Source organism: Zootoca vivipara, chromosome Z2, assembly GCF_965207765.1.
Source record: "Zootoca vivipara chromosome Z2, rZooViv2.hap1.1, whole genome shotgun sequence".
In the NCBI taxonomy this organism is placed as follows: Eukaryota; Metazoa; Chordata; class Lepidosauria; order Squamata; family Lacertidae; genus Zootoca; species Zootoca vivipara.
This window is the reverse complement of record NC_142585.1, coordinates 3,358,785-3,382,845: the sequence shown is the minus strand read 5'-3', so window position 1 is coordinate 3,382,845 and position 24,061 is coordinate 3,358,785. Positions and strand designations below refer to the sequence as shown.

General features: G+C 42.0%; 1 protein-coding gene across 9 annotated transcripts in view; it reads left to right on the top strand.

The window, feature by feature from the left end:
- Positions 1–10,311, top strand: part of MBNL3 (muscleblind like splicing regulator 3) — a 135,712-nt gene extending 125,401 nt beyond the window's left edge. For all 9 annotated transcript variants that reach the window (XR_009557026.2, XM_088665201.1, XM_060270474.2 and 6 more), the window contains one exon: positions 181–10,311. The gene's annotated coding sequence lies outside the window, so the exon portion shown is untranslated. The remainder of the gene's footprint in view (positions 1–180) is intronic.
- Positions 10,312–24,061: the final 13,750 nt, after the last annotated feature.

The window sequence follows — 24,061 nt, the reverse complement described above, 5'->3', positions numbered from 1 at the left end:
TCAGGAAGGGACAACTCTAATCCTACCTGGAGATGCCAGGGATTGAGCAGGGCACCTTCTAGATGCAAACTAGATGTTCTGCCACTGAGCTGTGACCCTTCCTCTTGGTCTGATCCAGCAGGGCTCTTGTGTTCTTTTCAAGTCTCTCTTTTATCACTTGTTTTCTTTCTCTCATTCCAGCAAACCATGTCAGAATCATGAACCTAAAATCATGGAGTTACTGGACTTTTCTCTCTTTGGTGGGAACCTGCCCCTGGGCTCTCTGTGTATATAGGCCCATCCTTTCCTCCTCTACAGCATCTACAGTAAGCCCTACTGCAGCCTACATGTTAACCAAAAACTGGTCCATGGGAATGTCAAACTTTTTTTAAGCACTATAGAGAAACAATTAACAAAACAGCACTCTGTTATACAAGGCATAGAAATTAGTAGAGAACTATAACAATAGACTTTTATAACATCTTACTTTAACACACTTTTTAAAAAGAATATTTTTTCCTGACTACCATCAAGAGAAAGTGTCCTCCTGCACAGTGGACTTACTGGTTTATTATTCTATTTTCAATGCATAAATGTTCATCTGTTTTCAAAGTGTTATCTTACTGTTTTGTTTACGTCCTAGTCTATATTGATTTGTTTGGAGAGACAAAAGAAGAAAAGATGTACATCATTATCAAGTATACTCAACACTTTTTTTCCATTATCATAATGTCTTACATTTTCATATACTGTGGTTGTTATGGGTTTCTCCTCTTTTTTCTTTCCTTTTTTTAAGAAAAAAAAAGAATGACAAGCTAAGAATGTTATACTGGGAAACAGGAATGGTGTGCTTTTAAAAAAGCAAGAGATAAGAATGTTCAGATATAGATACGTATCGGGCTAGTTATTTAGAAACCTCCATCTGAAAAATAGACTCTCCCTCCAAAATGGAGTCTCTAATAAATTAATAAAAATAAACAATACTTGCAAAAGTTGTGAAGGGGTTCGCTGTCAGTTCAGGAAGGGGGAATGGAAAGTGAAATGGATCAAAACAGGGTCAAGCCCGCAAGGCCAAGATGGCAGAAAAGCACCTGGCAAAAGAGAGATTTCTGCCTTTAAGTGCCACTTTAAGCTCCAATTGGTGCACAACATATCTTGAAATTTTACCAACATGGTTGTTTTTTTAAGTGACATCAAGAAGTATGACCAGTTTATGGAAAATGAGGTTTTCTTGCCATTGAGATGAAAGTATTCTGCTAATACGCAGAGCCTACTGTGATATAGAACAGAAAAACACACACACATAAATTTTCCATTCAAATGTAAGCAGCCCATCTCCACATCCCATGCTTAGCCCAGGAAAGTAGTACCAAACTGCAGCCTCACTGCAGATTGGAGCAGGTATTGCTCTTGAGGGAGCAGAGAATAAAGTAGGAGACAGACAAAATAGTTGGGTTTAAATTCATCCAGATGTTTTGCCACTGTTTTGGGTGTGTGCTTGGAACCATGTTTTGACATCCTTGCAATGCCGGTTAAGGAGTTGAGTTCAGATTCTAATCTGTGTGATAGTGACTGCATACAGTGTTTAGCAGGGGACTGTAGATGTTCAGGAAGCCAATGTATTATATTATGTGTTCAAATTTGGCCCTAGTGGCAGAAACTAAAGAAGAATGGAATGCCTGGTTTGTTACATTGCCATCCATGAACTTAGATTCCTCAACAAAGTTTGAATCCCATGAAATCTGATACAGTACCTGCAAAAATAATAATGTTGTGTTGTGAACAATTGTGTTGTGAACAATTGCAAACAAATGCAAAGGGTCATTTTGGTGCTACTTTCCATGGTCTTAAAAGGTCTAGGCCCTATCAGCGGGAAGTGAAAAAAATACATTTCTCTCGTACAAAATTCATTTGCATATTCCTGGAAAATTTTAGTCCAGAGTTGCCTAAAAAAGAGCCATACATAACCATATAACTGGCCAACCTGTTGTTCATTGCTGACTTTGTTTCCCAGCTCTGTAACATAGTAGAAAAAAGTGGATTTGAGTACTTCCTGGATATGACAATATTTGTATATTTAAAAAAAAAGATGGGTTTTGCACAACCTGTGGCAGTGCCTCAACAGAGAACATACCTGATCTCTTCTAGTCAGAAATGACACCTATGTATACTTCTATAGATATATATATATATATATGATTGTGTTAGTGTTAGAATTTGGAAGGAGGTTCAGTGTTTGTTTTCAGTGCTCTAAATGGATTTTTATGTAAACTTGCCCCTTCGATGTTACCCATTCCTGCTTTTTTGAATGATATATTTTTTAAAGCATCTTGCATAGATATGCACAGAATGTAAGCCTAAAATGTTTCTACAGCATTCATGTCACACAGTTTTAAAGCACTGAAAAGCTAACACGCAAGGGGCACAACACCCTGCTTGTATTTTTTGCAGAACTTGGGAGCCAGAGGGGAGGAGGAGGAGCCTCCCTCCTGGCTCCCACAGCAAACCAGGCATCACTCCCCAGGCACAAGGCACCAGAACCACACTCAATGCTCAATCCTTGCACCCCTGAACATACCAGAGATAAACTTTACACCTGCACACATGGACACGCAGGCACTTTCTAACACAGAGGTGCAGTGATACATCTTCAGGGTAGACTGTTTTATTTTAGGTTCCACAACATTTTTATTTTTATTTACAAAAATAGAGTTAGTGTTTGTTGTAAGAGAAAAACTTTGTGGAGTGAGGGGAGACAAGCGCGGCTTTTAAAGCACTGGGAATGTCACCAAATTTAACAGGGAGGTTGGGGTGGGGTTTTTTAATTTAAAAATGCCATTGTAAGGGTAGCACTATTTAAGGCTTGTTGTGCAATGACTTCTTTATTCAAGAAAGAAAGAAAACACAGTCGACAGACTATAAAATCCTAGATAGGTGCATTCTGTATACTATAGTCACTGAACTACTTGGTGACTCTAAATGAAATAACAAACACAAGGAATCTCATCTTTTATTTTAGTACAGAGGTGTGTGTAATGTTTGAATCAGCATAATTTCAGCAACTTTCTGTAAGCTTCCCAAGTTCGACAAACCTATATGTTCTTTTTAAAATTTATCCCAAGTTCATCTCTCTAGCTTTCAGTGTTTATGTGCCCATTTCCTCTCAGCCTTATGCAAACAATATGCAAGAAATGCTGAAACTTGAGTAAAACGGGTCATTGCAGAGGGAAAATGAGAAAGCTGATAGATCACTTTTGAGGGGGGGGTTAGTTGTTTCATGAAAAGGCGTTTTTTAATGAAAAACTTAAAACTTGCTAGATACATCCACAAAAACAATGAAAGAGGGATTTAAAGTACAATGGGATTCTTGAAATGATTTCCATTTCTTTTGTTTTTAAGTGCAGTGTTCTTGAGGATTGGAACATGGTTTTTCATAATCATATTTTTATTCATATTTAATATGAACTTGTTAGGGGTTTGGGTTAGGTTTTTTTAAAAAATGGTGTCATTTTTGTATCTACATATATTCCCCCCCTTCCCTGCCCCCCTTTCCCCCAGCCAGCCCACATCCTCCACTTCTGAACACTCCCAAATACTCTTTAATATGCCATGTACTGCGTGTTGCACTTTGAGAGTTCATTTGTGGACTGCTGTGGCTGGCTGGCCTGCTCCACCCCTGGCAAAGCCACAGAATCTCATGCTTGCCAATGTGGACTCCTCTTGCCTCATTATCAGATCTCCCAGGCATCTTGTCTGAGAAAGTGAAAGTGCACAGGCCGGATATGAAGGGCTAGTTTGAACGCATACTGTGGGGTTAGTTTTAGTCTCTTCTTTTCCTTGTGCCATGTCACCAGATACTTTGAAACTCAGTTTTGAAACCAGGTGGGGGGGCACATTGTGTGGTGGGGGCAGGGGGGCTGTTGGCCATGTGCAACTAGCCTGCTGCCCATCTTTTGGCTTGCTCAACAACAGATCTGCAAGCTGCAAGGCTGATGTTGGGGTCTGTCTGTTTTTATCCAGGCAGCTTACAGTTCCATCAGGAAGCCAACCACATGGACCACCTGGTGCTCAGCTCAATCCTGTGCACATTTGCTGGGAAAGTCAGTCCCCTTTGTGTTTGATGGGGCATGTCCTGAGGAAAGTGCCTATGATTGCAGCCTCAGGCCATTATATCTGTGCATATATTTTTGAGCACGAGTGGGGGAGGGAGCCAGTGTGCGCCTGGCAAAAAAAGAAACCCTAAGTGAGAAACAAGCTTCAGAGGGGTCACTGCAGTTTAGTCACCACTGCAAGTGAGTTCAGGATGGCAGCCTTTGTGTTCTAGTATGGCCCAGCTAAACCGAAGGGCAAATATTGAATGTTGTAGGTACATCAGACCTGGAAAGGAGATTATGCTGACCTCCTCCTGTTTCATTCTCAACTTTGCCTATTACTTAATACAGCAGTTATCTCTAGGACACTTTAGTACCCAGAAAGGTTTAATAAATTGGAGCTCTCCTTTTCTTTTTTAAATCCCTAATACATTTCACATCCATAAAAATGGGGGGGGGGGGAGAAACTTTATGAGCAAAATCTAATTTCCTCTTCCTCCTGAAAGGATGTATGATGCTAATGATCTGATTCTTACCATGTGCCTGATTAAGGCCTTAGAATATATTGTATGTTAAAGACTGTAATAACTTTTTTAAAGAAAAAAACTTATTAGTTGGTAGCTTGAAATAATTGTAAATAGAGTTTTTTAAAAAAATGTTACTATGTTACAACAGGTTATTCATGTTGCATTATTTTCCATTACTTTTCATGTTAGTTTTTAAGGATTTTGTTTTCATTATCGCATATATGTGTGCACACACACACACGTGTGTGTGTGTGTGTGTGTGTGTGTGTGTGTCTTTATATATCTTTAGTAACTAATTAATATGATTTTTGAAGGAGAGTTAGAGAATGTTTAAGATTTTTAAATCATGTATTCAACTCATTTAGTTATCTTCTAAAAACAACACTGAACCGCATGTCAAAATATAGAGAAATACAGTCCATAGTTTGTATAGTTTACAGTTTAAGAACAAACAGACAAAAAGAGTAACTTTGTATGTAACTCCTACAATGATAGATTCATTGTTAACTAATTATATTAAGTTGTTGTTGCTATGGCAACAAAACTACAACATGGCTACCTTTCTATACATTATTTGTGAAATTTTCACATGTAAATTAAAAAAAAGTAATGTGTAACAGTATGGGTTCGTTTAAGGTACAGTTCGATACTGTCAGAGAAAGATATGACTGAATATTTTTTAAAATCCCAAAGTCCCATGTGAACGCTGGATTTGTGTCTTTTATGTCACTTTTTCAGTCTAAAAGTTTACAACACATGGATTTAGAGTCAGGTTTTATAGCTTGTAGAAATTGTTGTGTGAGTTGGGTTATTCCACAGTATTTTTCTCCTGGATGATACAAAGACTTTCATGGAACTCCTGGGGTTTTATTCTATTTCCACAGACTCTAGAGATGAAACAAATGTAGGAAAACGCAAGTCAGAATTTGATCAGGAATTGGTATACTGTACAGTGGTAAAGAACTTACTGTAATTCATTCTGGAGGTCCGTTCTTGGGTACCACTTTAGCTAATGGGGCCTCCCACTGCACCCGCGTGATTTCTGTTCTCATCCTGAAGCAAAGTTCTTAACCTGAGGTACTATTTCTGGGATAGCGGAAACTGTACCCTGAAGCATCTGTAACCCGAGGTACCACTGTGGTGTTGTTTCATAAAAATCAAAAGGAAATGTAGAAAAGGAAACATTTCAGCCACAACCAATCCCCAGGGCGTTGCTTTCCGTGGGACTTGTGCTGTGGCTAAGGTCTGTAGGTTTTTGCACCAGGCCTAAAAATTTTATTCTTCTGTAAAACAACAACAACAACAAATTCCCAGATTCAGAGTTGTGCAACCAATGGGGTTACACAGCCATTCAGCAGCATTTTTTTGAATGCAGGAAACTGATCAGATTCTGATGGTATAACCTTTTTTGGTGCTGCTGTTTGTTTCAACACTAGTGAATTCATAATTAAACAAGCTTTTTTTAATTAAAAAAATACTGCAAAAACCAAACATCATAGTTAGATCGTTGAAAGCCTTTTACATCAAAATCATGACTGGGGCAATATGGGAAGAAGCAACCTTTACATAAAAAGGAGACAAAAATATTGTGGAATGACCCTATAACAGTGTTGAAGAAACCAATATGCTGCAGTTAAACTGATTCAGTTGGTGTACGAATGTGTAAGACACATCTTTTTTGCACTTATGTACATAGTCCACGAAAGAAATCCTTGGAACCTATTTTGAATATATGAAAAAAAAGTCTGTAATAATACAAGGAGAAGTTTGTAAAAGAGATTACTAAGGCTTTGAAAAGGAAGAGATTTTTTGCTATAAAACTTATCTGAACGCGTGCTGTTGCTTTGCTATTGTACAAGCTTTGTAGTTTGCCATATAGCTTAAAATACAGCAGAGACCGGCTCATTTCCAACCTGCAGCTCTGAAAAAAAATAAGAAAAACACACACACAATAGGAAACAACACTTAATCTAAAAGTAAAGGTCACCAGCAAAGGTTTTTAAGTGGTTTGTCACCAGCACAAACTGGGTATGAGAAGAGCTGAAGTCAAACCAAAGGGCCAGCTAGCCTAACAGCCTCCCCACCAGAAGGGCGTAAGTTGAACAGCCCCCTTCCATTGTCCACAGCTGTACACAGATTTTAAAGAGAGATGCCATGTATCCACCATGGCCAGTAGCCATAGGTTGACCTGTTGTCTCCTCCACACTCTGACTCTCCAGATATTTAAAAAAGTAATTCCATTTCCTCACCCACCTGGCTATATTAGAACTTTGGCATGTGTTAAAAATACCTGCAGTTTTCTTTGGAGGATCTTTTTGGATTCAGGAATCATAGGGCATGCTCAGGCATCTGCAAGGAAAGTTGGAGACTGATGATGCAACATTATGGGAGGTGGGGTTGTCTACAAATAAAAGATTGTATTCAACTATGTCCTACTCTGAGTAGACCCATTTAAATTGGTGGACCTACTTGGACGAGAACGAACAATGGATACAACTCGGTATGTTCAGGCAAATAACTATATTGAGGCCCAAACCCTTCATCCCTCCCACAGAGAGCTTTGCTTGTACTGCCAAAAATTTGAATCCTGATTTTCTATCATCCTACTGGCAGCGGGGATATTTTGATAGGGGAAGCTACATTAGGAATCTTGGAGAGTGTAGACTTCACAGTGACTTTTTTAAGGGCTGCCTTCATGAGGCTCGTGTCCAACCACATGAAGAACTTGATAGATGTAGCATCCACAGTGAGGAGTATTCCACCTCTCCCTTCTTCTTTCCAAGCAGTGGTTCTTTGGTATAAATTCTTCTCTCTTGCATAGGTGGGTACTGTACTAGAGACAGCCACATCTTCATATGATAGCCATGTTCAAATATATAAAAGGATATCAATATAGAAGAGGGTGAAAGGTTGTTTTCTGCTGCTCCAGAGAAGCGGACACGGAGCAATAGATTCAAGCTACAAGAAAGATGATTCCACCTAAACATTAGGAAGAACTTCCTGACAGTAAGAGCTGTTCGACAGTGGAATTTGCTGCCAAGGACTGTGGTGGAGTCTCCTTCTTTGGAGGTCTTTAAGCGGAGGCTTGACAGCCATCTGTCAAGAATGCTTTGATGGTGTTTCCTGCTTGGCAGGGGGTTGGACTGGATGGCCCTTGTGGTCTCTTCCAATTCTATGATTCACTTGGGCTGCATTGGCAATTGGCTTTCTGCATACCCCTTTAAGCCCAAGTGAGTGTCAGGCTGGCAGCATATAGAGTGAAGTAGGTGAAGTTGTCCCAACGCTAGCTAACAGAGTAAAATGCCTGTAATTTGGGTAATGCTATTCACAAAGCCAAGTCTTAAAAGGGTGGCATGTGAACAAGGCCTTTGTTTCTGCCATGTAAGGGGTGTGGGCCTGTCTTCCCACTACAGAAGCTTGAGGTGTAGGCAATTGTTCAGGAGGAGAACAAGCTCAAGGCAAAGATTTTATAGGGCCTGGTGGACAGGGATTGGCCCTGTCAACAGACAGAATGCACAGGCAGGCTGGTATAGGCCCGTCTCTATAAGCATTAAGGCCACGTCTTCACTGCTAGGGCCCCCACTTCAAGACACACATGCCCCAGCAGCTTGGTTGGCTGGTTGACCTTCATCTGTCTTGAGAGACAATGGAGGGCACTTCCAGGGGTGAAGTCAAACCACTGTATCAGCAACACCAAAGTGACCTCCCCAGGACGCAAGTCTGGGCAATGCATATGAAGGTCCTAATCTGCCCAGACGGCAAGACCCCTCCCTCTCAGCCTCACTGATATGGTCCAAAGGAAAGCAGAGCAATACATTTGGCACCAGCTTGGCTGCAGGAGTTGCTGGAAGGAGGTGTATAAGGCACCATGCAACCATCTTAGGGACTCCACTCTGGATTTGTGTAGGGTTCACTTCTTAGTCTTCTCTTCTCCCAAATATGTCCCACAAGACATTGGGTATGGATTAAAACACCCATGTTGGAGGAAAGGTTCACAGTGACTAAATGTGCACCTCATGGCCCAAAGCTCTAAGGGCACCTTTGCCCATGACGCAGATGCATGGGGAAAGTACATGCATCTCAGCAAGGTCTTATAAGAAAGGAGGCGTTTGTGCACCGCTGCCTAGGGGAGTTCTCTGATAAATTCCAGTATCAAGAAAGTGACATCCCACTGAGGGGGAGGCAGCATAAGGTTCAGGGAGCATGGGGAGAAGAATTGCCCTGTGTTCACACAGGTCCCAGGCAAAGCTACCCCAGTGCAAAGGCCTTAAGAAGCATATCGATAAACAGCTAATGTGTTTAAATAGAAAGTCTCTATTTGTTGCATTGAAGGGGGAGGAATCTTCTAAAATTGAACTGCTTTAGGGTGGGGATGGCAGAAGAGCTCAGGGGTGCCATGGCAGGCAGCCCAAACAAAACCTTTTGCTAGTGACCTTCACATTTCAGAAAGGCACATGCCTCCCCAAAACCAAACAGCCACCCAACAACACAACAACAACAACCAAGTGGTCTTTTTCCAAACACACAACAGAGGGAAATTACCTGACACAGAATTACAAGGTTCCAGATCTTTATTACTGTACACAGATGCTATTTGATAGTGGTGGAAGCCAAACGATTTTTGTTGCCATGGCTCTAGTATCCTAGCAGCTGAGGGGGTGACATCTCCATTCATCAAATGATGATGGGGGGGGGGGTTTCACCACCACCTTTAAATTCACAAACCTCAAGAGGTGTTAAGTTTGCAGACAAGAGAATTGTTCACCCAGAGAAATGAAATTCTACCAAAATTCAGAAGCCAATTAAAACCCCAAACTTCAGAAGTAGAAGATTAAAATATTGAGGCGTTGTTACTGTTTTTTAGAAAGTTAAAATTTCTAAGGGTTGCTTTCTTGTGTACCAAATCAGGTTTTCAGAAACAAAACCCCTGATTTTTCCAAATGAAATTTGAATTCTGACACAAAACAGCCCTTTGGCAGCAGCAGAAATCTGTGAAGGAAGAAACCCCAAAGACACTCACCTGATTTCAGTTCTTTGTTTTAAACTTCCACACAAAGGAAATGTGAGGTTCTGATCCCAAAGCTCCAGATAATGAAAATTTAACATCCAGAAGAGCATGTACCTATTTTATTATTGGAGGTTATGTAAAGTAAGCAATTCAGACATTTTAAAATTATACTGCAAGGAATTTATTCAAGTGGGTTTGATTTTTTTTAGGGGGGAAATGTAGTCAGAGTAAGTATTATGGGGTTTAAAAATGACATGCTGCCTGCAATCTTGAGGTATGTGCATGTCTAGATTTTCCTTCCCGTAGCTTTCAGTGGGAAGGCATGGCCACTATTCAAACTAGTGGGTGGTGGCTTGAATGCCTGATGACAGCCTTGCATACACTTAAATGGAAGCGAGCTTTATGGAAACCCATAGAACTGGCTGCCAGCCAAGGAATTTAGGTTCCTGGTTCCTCTGTGATGCCGATTCAGATTGTTCTGATATATCTGTAGCAAGCTGGCAACAAGTCACCCCTTCAGCTGCTATCAACAGGGTGTACGCTTTGAATATCTTTTCCTTTTTTGCCACAGTTATATTGCTGTAGTGCTTGTTTGTGCTTTCTAGAGATGTGCATAATGCAATTCATTTTACTATGTTACTTCTATATTGCTATTGTTTATTTTATTTTATTTTATGGATCTTTTAATAAAGTGTATAAAACTCTCTTTATGTTTTTTTATGAACCCATATCAACACATTTAATAAATAGAGGAGTTTACTTTTTAAGTCTCCGGTTGATTAGTTGCAACCTCAGAAAAGTTTATGATGTGGAGAAATTGTGTTCAAACAAGAACTCAAACTGGTGTTCTAAATCCATAATGCATATGATGGTATACATTTATTATATTGGGGTGGGGTGTGTAATGCCTTCAGTATTTTGGAACCTACAGTTGGTGCACCCCTTGAGGTTTCTTGTACAGGAATTAGTAACACATGGAAGGAATTTATATTTCAGAATTATTTTTTTTTTTTTTTAAAAGAACACCACAACTTTCCAGACACTTTCCAGTTGCTTCTCTAATGCACTGAATTTTGGGGAGCTAAATATAGTCACTCCCCCATTCTTAGAAGCAACTGGTAAATGGCTATCCAATTGCTCTTTTTTGCATTTAGCCGAATGCTTGTTGAGTTCTCCATAGATGTAAAGACATGTATTCAATTCCAGTGCCAGATAAGGTAAAGGTGTAGGAACCCCAGACAGTTAAGTCCAGTTGAATTTGACTCTGGGGTGTGACACTCATCTCTAGTTTCAGGCCAAGGGAGCCGGTGTTTGTCCAGAGACAGCTTTCTGGGTCATGTGGGCAGCATGACTAAACTGCTTCTGGCGCAACGGAACACCATGACGGAAACCAGAGTGCACGGAAATGCCGTTTACCTTCCCCGCTACCTATTTATCTTCTTGCACTGGCGTGCTTTCAAACTGCTAGGTTGGCAGGAGCTGGGACAGAGCAATGGAAGCTCAGCCTGTTGCGTGGATTCGAACTACTGACCTTCTGATCAGCAAGCCCAGGAGGCTCAGTGGTTTAGACCACAGCGCCACCCACTCCCCTTAGTGCCAGATTAAACCCTGTAGAGGCCCCTAGGCAGTTGAAAGCTCAGGGGGGCCCTCGCAGATTATCTCCTAATACGTTTTTTATTTGATCTTTAATAATAATAATAATTTTTATTTATACCCTGCTCTTCCCAGTCAAGACCGGGCTCAGGGCGGCTAACAACAAAAATATCAAAACAAGCATAAAAGAAACAATTCAATTAAAATACAGATTAAATACAATGTTAAAATTCAATTTTAAAATGGGAATCTACAAGTGGAACCTCATTTAAATATCTGTAGGATAAAGCCTTAGGGGAGGGTAACACCGGGGTCAGACTGAGTCAGTCCAGAGGCCAAGCGGAACAGCTCTGTCTTGCAAGCCCTACGAAAAGATGACAACTCCTGCTGGGCCCTAGTCTCCTGAGAGAGATCATTCCATCAGATCGGGGCTAGTACTGAGAAGGCCCTGGTCCTGGTCGAGGCCAGTCTAACCACCTTGTGACTCGGGATCTCCAGTATGTTATTATTTGTGTACCTTAGTGTCCTCTGCGGGGCATACCGGGAGAGGCGGTCCCGCAGGTACGAGGGTCCTAAGCCGCATAAGGCTTCAAAGGTCAAAACCAGCACCTTAAACCTGACCCTGTACTTAACCGGGAGCCAGTGCAGCTGGTAAAGCACTGGATGGATGTGATCCTGCGGCGAGGACCCCATAAGGAGTCTCGCTGCAGCATTCTGCACCCGCTGGAGTTTCTGGGTCAGTTTCAAGGACAGCCCCACGTAGAGCGAGTTACAATTATCAAGCCTAGACGTGACCATCGCGTGGATCACTGTGGCCAGGTCAGGCTGAGAAAGGTAGGGGACCAACTGCTTAATGCGGTGAAGATGGAAAAATGCCACTTTGGCTGTGGTTGCAACCTGTGCCTCCCTGGAAAGGGAGGCATCCAAGGTTACACCCAAGCTCTTGACAGAAGGGGCTGACACTAATTGAGTCCCAGCGAAAGATGGAAGTTAGCGCCCCCCCCACCCCTGTCATCCCGACCCAACCAGAGGACCTCTGTCTTCGAAGGATTTAGCTTCAGCCGACTCCCACGTAGCCATCCAGCCACAGCTTCCAAGCACTTGGTCAATGTGTCCGGGGCTGAGGCAGGACGGCCATCCATCAACAGATAAATCTGGGTGTCATCAGTATATTGATGACAACCCAGCCCAAAACGCTGGACAATCTGGGCAACGGGGCACATGAAGATATTGAAAAGCATCGGGGAAAGGATTGCCCCTTGCAGGACTCCACACACCAAGGAGCGCCGTGGCGACAATCCCCTCTCTAGCGCCACCCTCTGTCCCCGACCTTAGATAAAGGAACGCAGCCATTGTAGGACTGTGCCCTGAATCCCATGTCGGCAAGGCGGTGGTCTAAAAGCTCATAATCTTTTTTTTTTTTTTTTTTAAATTATATTTTTTATTAAACATTTTATCAACACACATACAGAACACAAATACAAAAAGTAAACATCAAAATACAGAAATACAAAAATACAAAAATACAACAAAAAAAATATATCATCTCTAATCCATTTTAATATTCATTGTCCTCTGGCTTCCCCAATTCCCTACTATCTGATTTTCTTTTTTATAAACTTCTGTAGCAGTTTCTAAATCATCCTTCTTACCCATCATATAGTCTCTTTAACACTTCAAAAATTTCATCTTTATATCATCTATCATATTTTCTCCCTTTCAATCTTCTATTATTTCCCTATTGCCTTAACTTCTTTATTTTCCTGGATGTTCAAAATCTAGTTTTCAAATTCATACCCTATGTATATTTTAAATTTCTTCCAATCTTTTAAAACTTTGTCATTTGTTTGGTCCCGGAGTCTTCCTGTCAATTCTGCCAATTCCATATAATCCATCATTTTCATTTGCCATTCCTGCCTCGAAGGCAGTTCCTCTTTTTTCCAATATTGTGCTATTAAGATCCTAGCGGCTGTGGTGGCATACATAAACAAATTAACATCGTCCTTGGGGATTTCTTCCCCAATTATTCCAAGCAAAAAGGCTTCCGGTTTTTTCAAAAATGTGTTTTTAAACATCTTTTTCAACTCATTATAAATCATTTCCCAGAAGCCTTTTATCTTAGGGCATGTCCACCACATATGGTAGAATGAGCCAACATCCTGCTTACATTTCCAACATTTATTGTCGCTTTTGTGATACATTTTAGCCAGCTTGACCGGCGTCAAATACCATCTATACATCATTTTCATCAAATTTTCCTTCAACACAGTACAAGCCGTAAATTTCATACCCTTCTTCCACAATTTTTCCCACTCCGACATCATCACATTATGACCCAAGTCCTTGGCCCATTCAATCATCACTGATTTTGTTTGCTCATCTTTCAAATGCCATTCTAGCAACAAATTATACATTCTAGACAAATTCTTGTAGTCTGTCTCTAATAACTCCGTTTCTAATTTCGACTTTTCTGTCTGGAATCCTATTTTTTTATCTAGCTTGAATGCTTCATTTATCTGCACATACTGAAACCAGTCACTCAACCTATCTTTCAGTTGTTCATATGGCCTTAACTTAAAGTGGTTTCCCACCTCCATCAGGATATCTTTGTATTTCAACCTATTCTCATCCATATTTGTCCTTTTAGGTTTCTTTGCCTCAAGTGGTGAGATCCACCTAGGAGTTTTTCTTTCCAATAGATCTTTGTATCTAATCCAAACATTAAACAATGATTTCCTAATTATATGGCTTTTAAAACCTTTGTGTAATTTTACTTTATCATACCATAAATATGCATGCCAACCAAACGCATTATCATGGCCCTCTAAATCCAACAAGTCATCATTGTCTAACAAAAACCATTCCTTCAACCAACAAAAAGCTGCGGCTTCAAAATAAATCTTTAAGTCTGGCAAGGAGAATCCTCCTCTTTCTTTTACATCAGTCAAAAGTTTGTATTTAATCCTGGGTTTCTTCCCCTGCCAGACAAATTTAGACAGTGTCTTCTGCCACTCTTGAAAACATTTCATTTTGTCAACTATCGGTAGGGCCTGAAATAAAAACAACATTCTCGGCAATACATTCATTTTAACAGTTGCAATTCTTCCCATTAAGGACAATTTCAACCTTGACCATACTTCCAAATCTCTTTGGATTTCTTTCCAAAGTTTCTCATAATTGTCTTTATACAAGTTCAAATTTTTTGACGTCATATTAACTCCTAGGTATTTCACCTTTTTTACACACTTCAGTCCTGTGCAATCCTCTATATTCTGTCTCTCTTGCAATGTCAAGTTCTTTTCTAGTACTTTAGTTTTCCCTTTATTTAACTTAAAGCCTGCCACACTGCCAAACTCTTGAATTATCTGCAGTACTCTCACTGCACTCTGTTCAGGGTTCTGCAAGGTCAGTACTAAATCGTCTGCAAAGGCTTTTAACTTATATTGTTTTGTACCCACTGTAATTCCTTTAACACCATCATCGTTCCTTATCATGTTCAACAAAACCTCCAGAACGGAAATGAATAGCAGGGGGGAGAGTGGGCACCCTTGTCTTGTTCCTTTCTCAATTCTTATCTCTTCTGAGACCACATTATTTACAATAATCTTAGCTCTTTGCTCAGAGTAGATACCATTAATCCCATTAACAAAGTTTTGGCCAACCTCCATTTTTACAAAATTTCTTTTCATAAAATTCCAAGAGATATTATCAAAAGCTTTTTCGGCATCTACAAAAATTAACATTGCTTTGGTGTTTATTTTCACTTCCAATCTCTCAAGAATATCTATTATAATTCTCACATTGTCTTTCATATGTCTACCAGGCAGGAATCCTGCCTGGTCTTTATGAATTAAGTCTTTCAACACCCTTTTCAATCTTGATGCCAAAATACTAGCAAATATCTTATAATCCACATTTAGTAAGGAGATTGGTCTGTAATTTTTAACCTGAGTCTTATCCACATCCGGTTTTGGTATCAGAGAGATAAAAGCTTCTTTCCAAGTCTCTGGTGCTTTGCCCCCCCCTAAAATCTCATTTGCTACCTCCATTAATGGTTGTATCAACCAGTTTTTTAATGTTTTGTAGTACTTGGAGGTAAGTCCATCAGGTCCTGGGGCTTTGTCGTTTTTCAATTCTTGTATTGCTGTTTCAACCTCCTGTCTTGTAATCAATCCATTCAGTAGGCTCTTTTGTTGTGTTGGAATTTTTTGCAGTCCATTTTCTTTTATAAACTTCTCAATTCCATCTAAATCTTCTTTTTCCCTTTTATATAACTGTTTGTAATATTTTGTAAAGCATTTCCGTATCTCTGCAGGGTTCTCAATAGATTTTCCTTCATCCATAATCTTTATAATTGTATTCTCTTTTTGTCTTTTCTTCAATTGCCAAGCCAACAATTTTCCACATTTATTGGCCGATTCGAAAGATCTTTGCTTCATTCTTCTAATTTTCCATTCAATTTCTTCATTTATTATTTGGGAGTACTGCACCTGCAAAGCTTTTATCTCTTTTTGAACTTCCTGACTTTTTGGATTATCTCTCAATTTTTTTTCTTTTTCTTTCAATTTGTCTAAAATCTTTTCCTTCTTTTCATTCCTCCTCTTCTTCCAAATTGTATTCTGTTGAATCAAGAATCCTCTCATTACTGCTTTGCCGGCATCCCAAACCATTGTAATATTTTGTCCTTTGTTCAGATTTAATTCAAAATAATCTTTCAACATCTTCTGGGCCTTATTATTTATCTGCTCATTTCTCAGTAAAGAGTCATTCATCCTCCATCTAAAAGAACCCTGCAGGTACTGTTTTAACTCCATTAAAACTGCGTTGTGGTCTGAATAAGTTCTGGGGCATATCTCGCTTTTTGTCACTTTTGGACATAAGTCCTTTGTAATCCAAATATAGTCCAATCTACTTCCTGACTTTTGCGAGTCCGAAAAAAAAGTGAACTCTTTTTCTAATGGATTTTTTAGCCTCCAAACATCTACTAAATCAAAATTCTCCACCAAATCAAAGAATGTTTTTGGAAGCTTGCCATCATTAGATATTTTTTGTCTTTGAGTTCTATCCATCATAGTCGATACAGCCCCATTAAAATCTCCCATCATTATGATCTTATAATCCAAATATTCCAACAGCGCAGTATGAATGTTCTTGAAAAAGTCTGATTTAGCTTCATTTGGTGCATAAATTCCAAGTATTAAACATTTTTCGCCTTGCAGAGATATTTCCACTGCGATATATCTCCCTGTTTCATCCTTAAACAATAGTCTAGGGTTATATTTTTCCTTTACATAGATGACTACCCCTCTTTTCTTAACTTTATCAGAAGATATAAATTCTTGGCCCAATAACTTATTTTGTAAAATTCTTCTATGAGTCCTAATTACATGGGTCTCTTGTAAACAGATAATGTCCAAATTCTGTTTTTTAACTACATGATAAATCTTCCTTCTTTTAACGCATGAATTTAGTCCATTCACGTTCCACGAAAGTACTCTTAACGCCATCTTGTTTTACTTTAAAGTTTAATCTTCGTCTCCTGGTCCAGCGCCAATCCCTGCTCCTGCTCCTGCCAGCAATTCTAAATCGAATGCTCCTGGTCCAGCTCCTGCTCCCAAACCTTGGCCTCCTCCAGTTGGTGATTTAAAATCCTCTGCGTGGCTTTCCAAAAATCTTCTTTTATCCTCAACCGATCGGATCTTGTATTCTTTTTGTTTGTATTTAAATGCCAGGCCTTCTGGAAATTTCCATTTAAAGAGAATATTTTTCCTCGTCAAAATCGTTGTCAGGTCTAAATATTTATTTCTTTTAGCCAAAAAGAATTTAGGAGTTTCTTTAAACAAAATTACCGTATGCTGGAGAACTTCCAATTTTTTCTGGTAGTGGTGACCTAGTATCTTATCTCTTTGCTCCTTTGTTTGAAAAACCACTATACAGTCATTCAAGAAATTGGAATCCTTTTTCTTTTTTGGGCCTACTCTGTAAGCCCTCAAAATAGTGGCTTTTATCTCTTCTTTGTCCAGGCCCCACCAATCAGAAAATTCTTGTGCGATTAAATCTCCCAAATCTCCTTTTCCCTTCTCCAGCTCCGGCAAATTCCTGAGTCTTAATTGATTCTCCTTATCCCGTAGTTCAATAAAAGCAAGCCTAATTTGTGTTTCTTCCTGCAACTTTTCTAAGTCTGTTAGCTTAGTTGTTTCAATGTCTGTTACTCTCACATTTAAACCAGAGACCTGTGTTTTAACTTCCTGAAGATCTTTTTTCATCACACCAAATTCTTCTTTAAATTCCTGGAGACACTTTGTGGTGGCTTTTACCTCTTTAGTTAAACTTTGTAGACTCTGCTTATTTTCTTTCATAAATTCCAAAATTTGCTCTTGAAAAGCTTGATCTTTAGAATCCCTTCTCAATTGCATTTTTTTGTCGGTGCCCGACATTTTTTATTTATATATTCCACCTTTATGATTGCCAAATAATTTGTAATCCACCAGGCAGCTAATGTGCCTTTCCAAGCCAGAAAACTGTAATCCACAATGCAATTATTATGTCTCTAATTCCAAAGAGATGCCTTCTTTGCAGAGTCCCCAATTTTATAATCCACTTAGCAGCTAGCGTGCTAGACCAGTGGGATTCCTGCCCTTAAAATTATTTTGTAATCCACACAGCAGCCAACGTGCTGGAAATCACATAAGTTCTTCCACAACCAAACCAAAAGTCATTTGTAATCCACACAGCAGCTGATGTGCTGGAACACACTTTCTCTTTCTCCAAAACCCAAAATATTTTGTAATCCACACAGCAGCCAACGTGCTGGAATTTACTTTCGTTTCCTCTTAGTTCGAAACACCCCTGTATTACCAACAGAGGCTGCAATGCTGGAAAACACTCACTTTCCCCCAGCTGGCTCCCAAGGTCATCAAACCTTCTTGTAACCCAAACAACTGGGTAGGTGCTGGAAATCAGGCTCCTTTCTCACAGGCGGCAAGTACTTTCTTTCTGTCCATAGGGGTATAGTCAAAATCCAACAAAGTCTATTGCAGTCTTCTTAATATAACTTAGTTCCAACAATGTGGCAAGTCCTTAACTCCCAAATAACACTGTCTCCAATTTTACAAATAGTTAAAAAGAGGCAGACTTCAACAGCTCTTTTTCAGTTCTTTTGAGGCATTGTTACACTAACAAAGCCTCTATTCTCTGGCTGAGCTGACAGGTCCTCCGTTTCCAGCAAATGACTCCCTTTAGATCTTTATTGCTTAATTGCTTAATTGCTCTCTAAGTACACCTAAATCGTCTCCCCCCCCCCTCTCTATGGGGGAGGTTTGACAGCTCTCCAGAAAGAGTCTTAGAAAGAAAAAAAGTCTTTGCGGCTTCAGTAACTTTTGCTGCTGCCGTTTCAATCAGTAGAAAGGGGCTGGCTTCCTTCTTTTAAACCCCTTATCCGTGGCCAATTTATTCCAAATTAAATCAGATTAATATCCTAAGTACTCACGGTCCATTCTTTAGCCTTTTGTTAGGAAGAATCGCCCGCTGTTGCCATTCAGTCCTGCGGCTTCACGCTGTCAAGGAGAGTGCTGTGTCCACCATAGCGCTGCAGCTCCGACCCCCTCGCTCTCGGGGGCTCAAAATTAAGCCTTTCCGGGGAAGGGGGAGCCCGCAAAACTGCGCTGCCGGACCGTCCATGTTCTCAAGAAGCCCCTCTTGAGATTTCTGAGGGCGCCCGCTTCGCCGGAGCAGGGCGCCCAGTCCTTGACGCGTCGGTTTCAGCTCAGCTGAACTGAAACCCGACTGAATGGCTGCGCGGCACGACAGGAAGCTCGGTCTAAAAGCTCATAATCAACCATGTCGAAGGCGGCTGACAAGTCTAGAAGAATCAGCAGCCCCGACCCATGAAGATATTGAAAAGCATCGGGGAAAGGATTGCCCCTTGCAGGACTCCACACACCAAGGAGCGCCGTGGCGACAATCCCCTCTCTAGCGCCACCCTCTGTCCCCGACCTTAGATAAAGGAACGCAGCCATTGTAGGACTGTGCCCTGAATCCCATGTCGGCAAGGCGGTGGTCTAAAAGCTCATAATCAACCATGTCGAAGGCGGCTGACAAGTCTAGAAGAATCAGCAGCCCCGACCCACCTTGATCCAGCTGTTTGCAGAGGTCATCTGTTAGGGCGACCAGTGTTGTCTCGGTCCCATAGTCAGGACGAAAGCTGGACTGGAATGGATCGAAAGCTGATGTTTCATCCAGAAACCTACCAAGCTGTTTGGCAGCCGCTCTTTCAATTATCTTACCCAAGTACGGGAAATTCGAGACCGGGCGATAATTGGATAGATCTGCTTCCTTCAACTCCTGCTTCCACTGCTTCCTTCAACTCCTCTTGGAAAGTCCCTGAACTGAGGGACAAGTTGATAACCTCAACCAGGGGCCCCCGTACCTTGTCTGGGCACACTCTAATCAGCCAGGATGGGCAAGGGTCTAGGGAGCAAGTGGTGGGCTTCCCAGCCTGGAGGAATCTGTCTACATCAGTGGGGAGTATCCGGTCGAAGTGGTCGAATACTGGACTCGAAGACAGTCGAGGGGCCTCCAGTTCCGTTATTGTATCCAAATTGGTAGAAAGGTCATGGCGGAGTGTCAAGACTTTCTCCGCAAAAAAGCTCACAAATGCCTCACAGCTATGGGTTGAATTTGTACTTAAATTTGACTGATCCTCTAGGGTTGTTAGAGACCTGATTATTCCAAAAAGTTGTGCCGGGCGAGAGCTAGCGGATGCGATGGAAGCTGTGAAGTAAGACTTCTTTATGGCTTTCATTGCCATCTCGTAGGTTTTCATAAGCGACCTATAAGATGTTCTTGAGGCTCCGTCGCGAGTATGCCGCCATACTCACTCGAGCCGTCTGAGGCCCCACTTCATTTTCCGAAGTTCCTCGGTGAACCTCGGGTCGCAGAGGGCGCTTAGGTGTGATCTCATCAATGGCCGCCAAGAGCTGATTATTCCACTTCTCGACCAGCTCATTTAACAAGCCGCCAGGGGGAGCAGGGTCCCGTAAGGCCTGACGGAATCTATCAGGATCCAGCAGCCTTCGCGGATGAGCCCAAATCAGCTCACCAACCAAGCGGGGCAGGGGCGGTAGGTCAACCCTGGCTTTCAGAGCGTAGTGATCAGACCATGGCACTTCCATAATTGAGGACATGATCACATCTATACCTGCACCAAAAATCGAGTCCAGCGTGTGGCCTGCTTGGTGTGTGGGGCCCAAGACAAACTGGGAGAGCCCTAATGTCGCCATGGAAGACACCAGATCCGGAACCCATGAGGAGGGGGGTGGCATCAGCATGGATGTTGAAGTCCCCCAAAACCAGTAAGTTAGGGAACTCCAAGGCCCAGCCGGCCACCACCTCCAATAGGTCCGACAGGGTGGCTGCTGGTGCGCTGGGTGGTCGGTACACCAGCCAGACAGCCAAGCCCCTCTTGGTGCCCCACACTAGGCCAACACATTCAATGCGGGTGATTGATGGTGATGGCAGAGCTCTAAAAGAACAATCCTCCCGGATTAACAATGCTCCCCCGACCCACAGTCCGCGACTGGTGGAGGACAGAGAACCCAGGGGGTGTCAATTAATTTTTGAGGATCAATATTATTTTGATCTGTTGTGGTGGTGCCCCTAAAAGGCGTGGGGCCCATAAACTGGTGCTTCCACTGCCTATTTGGTAATCTAAATAGGTAAACAATAAAAATCACAGATTTTGTGATTGACAGAAGGCCAGTCAATCAGTGCTTCACACAATGCTTATAAACTGGAAAACACATTTCCCCAGAAGTTGGTCTCTCTGTCACTCATGTAAACAGAAGCATAAGGGGAACTGTTTAGGCAGAAGCTTGCTGGGGGCAGCGTGCACTCTTGCAGGGGTAGCCCTCTAGTTGATAGACTCCAGCTCCCATCAGCCCCACCCAACATAACCATTGTAGTCCAACCACAGCTGGAGGGACCATGTTGACCACCTCTGCAGCGCCACAAATCCAACTCAATGGTGTAACGTTGGAAAGTGTTGATCACTTCTCCTACCTAGGCAGTTACCTTTCCACAAGGGCCAACATTGATGCTGAAATCCAGCATCGCCTGAGCTCTGCGAGTGTGGCTTTCTCCCGATTGAAGTGCAGAGTGTTTGAGAACCGAAACATTCGCAGGGAAACCAAAGTGCTTGTTTACAAAGCTATTGTACTACCAACCTTACAATATGCTTGTGAAACATGGACCACATATAAACACCATCTCCAACTCCTCAAAAGATTCCATCAACAGTGTCTCCAAAAAAATTTACACATAACTTGTGAAGACAGGCGAACTAATATCAGTGTATTGGAAGAAGCAAAGATCACCAGTTAATTGGACTGCTCATGTTGTGTGGATGCCTGATGATCGTCTTCCAAAGCAAGTACTCTATTCCGAACTTAAAAATGGAAAGCGTAATGCTGGTGGTCAACAAAAGAGGTTTAAGGCAAGAGAGGCAAGGCAAATCTTTAAAAATGTAGTATAAACACTGACAACTGGGAAACACTGGCCTGCGAGCGCTCCAGTTGGAGAACAGCCTTTACCAAAGGTGTCGTGGGCTTTGAAGAAACTTGATCTCAGGACGCAAGAGAGAAACGTGCTAAGAGGAAGGCACGCTTGGCAAATCCACACCGTGATCAACTCCCGCCTGGAAACCAATGTCCCCACTGTGGAAGGATGTGTAGATCCAGAATTGGCCTCCACAGTCACTTACGGACCCATTGTTAAAACCGTGTTTATGGAAGACAATCTTACTCGGCTACGAGTAATCGCCAAAGAAGAAGAAGAGAGTCCAACCACAGCTGGAGGGACCATGTTGACCACCCTTGTGCTATTATATGAGCCATCTCTCTGGTTTCCCTGACACACCAGTGCAAGCCAGGTCTCAGTCCATTCCATTTAAGAATAGTTCCAAGGGAGCTCATCTCCAGGTCTTTCAACATGGAAGATAAGGTTATCACTATCCATTAGCCATGATGGCTCTGCTCTGCTTCCATGGTTGGAGGCAGCAGTGCTTCTGAATACCAATTGCTAGAACCCAGTGGCGTGTGGTGAGTTTTTTCATAGGGGAACAGTTAGAACCATCTAGTCTAACTGCAAGGCAGGAATCTCCACTCGAGCATCCCTGACAGATGCCTACAAAACCTTCAATGAAGGAGAGTGCACAGCCTCCCCAGTTCCGAGCAGCTTGCAAAGTTTGGCTCTGCTCTCTCTCTTTTTTCAGACAACCCCAGGTGAAACCACCATTTTTCACACACACACCCTTTCTTCATCATCTCCCTTTCTATGATCGTGTTGTTGTTGGTTGGTGCATGTTGATCCTTCAGGTTCCGGCAGATTGGGGCTGGGGGAGTATTTTATTAAAACACCACACTTTCAAAACACATACAGTGGCTTAAGGAGAGGAGGGAGGAAGTGAGATTCGAAGATTGCAGGGATCTTGTCTTCCGGCCCCATGGGCACTTCAGGCTTTCCGACTGCTCTTCCTTAAAAAATGAAGGAGAAAGGGCTACCGTTATGTTTCAAGCAGCTGCTTCCTTCTCATGTGTGTGTATTGCTCTGCAGGGTCGCAGTTTTGCAGCCTTTACAGAGGGGGAGAGAGAGAGAGGCAGGCATGTACACACATATATGGAGCCTGGAGACACTGGCTAAGCAGGTACCCGGAAAGGTCTTGTTGGGAACATGAAGGGGACTTGACTAGTCCCACCAATCCATGGACCACACACGACTGCTAGAACCACAGGTGGTGAGAGGGCTGTTGTGTGCAGATCCTCTAGTTGATAGACTCCAGCTCCCATCAGCCCCACCCAACATAACCATTGTAGTCCAACCACAGCTGGAGGGACCATGTTGACCACCTCTGCAGCGCCACAAATCCAACTCAATGGTGTAACGTTGGAAAGTGTTGATCACTTCTCCTACCTAGGCAGTTACCTTTCCACAAGGGCCAACATTGATGCTGAAATCCAGCATCGCCTGAGCTCTGCGAGTGTGGCTTTCTCCCGATTGAAGTGCAGAGTGTTTGAGAACCGAAACATTCGCAGGGAAACCAAAGTGCTTGTTTACAAAGCTATTGTACTACCAACCTTACAATATGCTTGTGAAACATGGACCACATATAAACACCATCTCCAACTCCTCAAAAGATTCCATCAACAGTGTCTCCAAAAAAATTTACACATAACTTGTGAAGACAGGCGAACTAATATCAGTGTATTGGAAGAAGCAAAGATCACCAGTTAATTGGACTGCTCATGTTGTGTGGATGCCTGATGATCGTCTTCCAAAGCAAGTACTCTATTCCGAACTTAAAAATGGAAAGCGTAATGCTGGTGGTCAACAAAAGAGGTTTAAGGCAAGAGAGGCAAGGCAAATCTTTAAAAATGTAGTATAAACACTGACAACTGGGAAACACTGGCCTGCGAGCGCTCCAGTTGGAGAACAGCCTTTACCAAAGGTGTCGTGGGCTTTGAAGAAACTTGATCTCAGGACGCAAGAGAGAAACGTGCTAAGAGGAAGGCACGCTTGGCAAATCCACACCGTGATCAACTCCCGCCTGGAAACCAATGTCCCCACTGTGGAAGGATGTGTAGATCCAGAATTGGCCTCCACAGTCACTTACGGACCCATTGTTAAAACCGTGTTTATGGAAGACAATCTTACTCGGCTACGAGTAATCGCCAAAGAAGAAGAAGAGAGTCCAACCACAGCTGGAGGGACCATGTTGACCACCCTTGTGCTATTATATGAGCCATCTCTCTGGTTTCCCTGACACACCAGTGCAAGCCAGGTCTCAGTCCATTCCATTTAAGAATAGT